We start from the raw sequence: 4854 nt of genomic DNA, 5'->3' as shown, positions 1-4854 counted from the left end.
GTAAATTTACTTTCCCTTCAGCCTGAGGCTTATTCGTTTCACTTTTGGTGTGAAAAGGCTTTTATATTTGCCAAAAACAGAACTTTTTTATTTTAAAAACAAGCAAGCAAGCCCTGTCCAGATTTAAAAAGTAACGCAACGCATTACTTTCCATAAAAAGTAACTAAGTAACGTAATTAATTACTTTTTTATGGAGTAACGCAATATTGTAATGCATTACTTTTAAAAGTAACTCTCCCCAACACTGCTGGTTACAGTCCTCACCTGTAGTTTAAGAGTTTAGCTCTGCAAGTGTAATCTAAAGGCTTTTCAGACTTTCTGAAGTCAATTTCTCCCAAAATTAGTGACACCTACACTTCCTAAAATATAAAGGCAGCTATCAATAAGTATTGATTATGTAATACTTCTGGTCATTGGTGTAGTGGTGCCTGGAGAAGTGGGTATATACTCTTAATTTATGCCCCCATTTATTTAAAGCGACCCAGCAAAGGATAAACACTCTGTGTTATAAACAGTAAGACTGATAGACATGTAAGACTAGTCTTGCATATTTAGCTCACCCCAAAATGGGCCAGTAGTATTTGCATATTGTCAAAGTAAAGACCATCATAAAATTTATATTAGTTCATTAATATTAATTTATTATTAATAAAAATAGCCACAAAAGAGGTGCAGATTTTGGAACAACTCAATTTTTAAAAATTAAATAGACTGCAACAATTAACATTTTGTCAGAACCTCTAGTAAACTCCTTCAGCCAGCATTCAGTATAAAACACTCAAGCTTTTAAGCCAAATACACGCTGAAAATAATAATTTACTGACATCTCGATGTGACTCAATCTCTGATGAAATCGGTCTTAACTGTGTGTTACTTACACAGAACTTACTGTTTGAATGCATTCTTTTACTGGATGCTTGGACTGAAAAGTTTACAGGAGTTTACCGGTTTAAACACATGCGATTGGATGAGCTGCTCTTGTGCTGGACTGTTGTGACTGTGGCTAATGCAGGACACTGAATGATGCTCATCAGTGGTTTGTGACGTAACCACCCATCTCCTCCTCGTCTCCCTGCAGACTATCTGTTCGGCCAGCAATCTGTGCGAGGCCAGAGACAAGTTCATGGCCGACTGGTGTCCGGAGACCAGCCCGGAGCTGAAGGAGATCCGGGTGGTGATGGAAGACAACAGATACACCGCGGCCATCTGGATCATCTCTGACGGGACTGAGCCCAGAGCGCCGCACACCGGCCCGCGGGTCGCATTCAGAAAGAACGTGTAGAGGGTTCGGCGGAGACTTCCTGAAGACTCACAGACAGAAGAAGCGCAGCACTGACACTGAGCTCATGTACCAGTATAGTTTAACACTGATGGTTTATGTTCAGTGTACAGTGACTGAGCATTACTCGCGCTGTGGTACTGCAACTCCCCAGATTTCAGTCCTGGGCTGCTTCTCATTTCTTATCTGTGCATCCTCGCCTCTTAGCTCCACTCCCTGAGGATACGAGGGAAGGATGCAAGGAAAGGAAACGAGGACGGAGGAATCAAAGGATGAACACTGGAATATTCTTGACCACTCAAGCGTCCTCAGCTGCGCTAAAGGGATCTGCCCTTGTTGTTTAAGGTCATTATTTAAGGCATTCATAATAAATATTAATAAAGCAAGATGCCCTGTTGAAAAATATGACATGCATGGTTTATGTAAACTGCAAAGGTAAAATATAAATGTAAATTTTTACAACAGATGTGAAGGGGGAGGAGAATTTCTACATGCGTCACGTTTAGTCGATGAAACACTTCTGCAAAGGATACACCTCCTCGCCTCCTCGATCCTCGCCTCCTCGTGCCATTAGAGAACTGAGATGTCCTACAAGATGACTGAGCTCGACTGCTCTCAGGGTCATCGGCCGGAGGACGGAGCAGCGAGGAAACGAGGAGGGATATTGAGAAGCACCGCTGGTCAGTTAGTTTCTCTCTCCTTTCTTACGGCTGAGCTCATCAAGCTCTCATCTAATGATGATCTGAATCTGTTTCTCCATCAGCAGGACTGAAAAAGCACTGCTTTCTGTGAAGACACAGCAATCTACACGATTTAAACAATAAAACATACATTTCATATAAAATGGCCTTTTATTCAAATCAGGATGTCTATAAGCATATGTGTTTTACTCTTCATGCAAAAGTAAGAAAAAGAGAGGCTTTGACTCAGTTTGGAGCGTCACAATGAAGCCCATCAGAGCAGCGCTGGAGAGCTCTTACAACATAAATGTGCTTATTTATCAGATATTAGTGTGTTTAAATTGGGTTGTAATATATTAAATTGCCTGAAAAACACTGTGTTTGAAATGAATCACACAATATGGTGATTGTGGTGTATGTGTGTGTTTAGATGCTGCTCTTCCACAGACGTTCATGCTGATAGTCAAATCTGTGAGGCAGTCAGAACTAAAACATGCCTTTTAAATTCATTGACTCGAATTCAAAGCCAATCTGGAATTGTAATTCAAGGCTGAATTCAAGAAAATAGAAATAAAACAGAGTCAAATTCAAATTTCTTCCCGAAATGAATCACACATAAACTGTCATCATACACACAATACATAGGGCAAGACACCTATAAATAATCTCACATTTACATTTAGTCATTCAGCAGATGCTTTTATCCAAAGCAACTTACAAATGAAGACAATAAAAGCAATCAAAATCAGCAAAAGAGCAATGATAACCCAGTGCTATAACAGTTCTCTGTCGGTTCCACTTTTTGAGCGTAGACCTGAAAATGACATTTCCAACTTAAATTATTATACATTTTGAATGCTTTGGAGCACAGAGTTAAGGTTGGTCTCTTTTTAAAGAAGACACTTGGCAGATTATTGTAGAAGTGAAAAAAGTTATGGAAGTTTAAGTTTATGAACCATCAAACCCACATTAGTAACCATATAAGGGCCCATTTCCATATATGGTTTGAGTGATCTGAAACATGTTTTTCCATACTTCACATCACATTCAGAGGCATTAAAGCCAGTATGGCACTATTTGATTTCAATTCAACCTCTAAAAAACAGATAAAAGCAATGCGACGAGAACCCTGGACCTGTGTTTTAGTTCACGCTGCATCAAAACTGCAGAATCTATTGTTTTTTCTTTATTTTCAAAACACTTTTAGACCTTTTTTTCTCAAAAAATAGAATGGATGTTATCTTTTGAACACTTGACATGAAAATGAATGGAGGTTTTTACTGATTTTTCATATGTGCATCACTATTTCAAAGTAAAGATCATAATTCGCTCTCTGACTCTAATGAGCACTCTTCTAGCAAATTAATAAATTACTGTTGCTCTGTAAAATATTTCAAAATCAGTCACGACATATGAAAACTTGAAGCTTTCAAACGATATATAGTTTGTCAAGATTACTTTCGGTTCAGACTAAGATATTACTAAGACAGTTAACCGGTTTTAATGCAGTACACGTAGCGAGGTTTTTCTTTAATAAGCATATAATTGAGATATTTCTATATTTTTAATAAATGAAATGAACACTTAAATGTTAACATGTCATAAATGAATATAAATGTTTAGTTCAGCTTAGTTATTTATTAAATGAGGTTTCTATTGTCCTCTTGATTAAAGCGCGCTCGGCGCAGAGACACGCATGCGCAGTGCAGCCGAGGTGCTGATGCTGAGTCCAGAAGCAGCTTCACACGGGCCCGTGAATGTAGGACAACCGGACCGAAGCGAAGCTCAGCGTCGGTTCTGTCTGTGAGGAACAGCGATGGAGGGATGATCGGCACCGGCGCGGTGTTTGATGATGAACCGGAGCGACGGAGCGGCGGCGGCCGAGCGGTGAGCATCGATCACGGCTTTATTTCATATGAATCCGCCCATCAGCGACACAAACACGGGCCTTCGTTTCATTGCACCAGCCTTGTGTTTATGTGCTGATGCAGTTCATTTGACAACGGGACTAATATTCGTGTTTCTTCTGAGGGTTTCAGAGGTTCATCCACAGAGGAGATCAATGCATGGCTGCAGATGCACCTGATTCAATCTGAGAAGAACCTGCACTGTATTTACATCAAATAATGTTAACTGTAGCCTATATTTTCCATCTTCATCTGAACCTGACATGATCAATCCACACGAGCTGCAGTGATGCTGCATCTGTCGGTTTGTGCATTCTCATCTGCTTCAGGAAAAACTCCATTATTATCTTCCAGAATGGAGTAAAGTACAGACAGACGGATCTCAGCAGTTAGAGGAGTTCACAGTCTCTCCATCAGAAACGCCTCAGCAGCCAGGGAGATACTAAATATGATGGTAGAAATCTGCATTCATGTATTAATGGAAATAGAAGTTTGCTAGATTTATGAAGTTATTATTGCAGATGTTTATGTGAGGCTCGTGCTGCTTCTTTACTGAGCTCTCAGTTCTGTTTCAGTGAAGGATCGGCTTCGTCTCAGATGATTCTGCTAAAATAAAATCAGACCCAAATGAGTCGGTAGTTGTGACCCAGTAAGAGCACATGAAGCAGCTTTGATGAGACATGTTTGAGTTCAGATGGAGAGCATGTGATCGTAGGCAGATCTGAGCTCGGTTTGAGACGTTGTTGAGATCCGTGTGTTACTCCAGAGGAGATGTATGTGAGATTACGGAGGTGCTTTTCTCTAGAGAAACCTGTGAGAACAGGGAGGGGAACTGTCCTGTTTGAGAGGAACTGTGTGTGTGTTTTACATTTACACCTGACTCGTGTGTGTGTGTGTGTGTGTGTGTGAGAGTGAGTGTGAGTGAGTTAGTGAGTGTGTGTGTGTGTATGTATATATGTGTGTGTATATGTGTGTGTGTGTGTGTGTG

The sequence above is a fragment of the Sinocyclocheilus rhinocerous genome, unplaced genomic scaffold (genome assembly GCF_001515625.1).
Source record: "Sinocyclocheilus rhinocerous isolate Xijiao unplaced genomic scaffold, SAMN03320098_v1.1 scaffold2485, whole genome shotgun sequence".
In the NCBI taxonomy this organism is placed as follows: Eukaryota; Metazoa; Chordata; class Actinopteri; order Cypriniformes; family Cyprinidae; genus Sinocyclocheilus; species Sinocyclocheilus rhinocerous.
The sequence above is the reverse complement of the archived record's forward strand: the minus strand, read 5'-3'. Positions refer to the sequence as shown.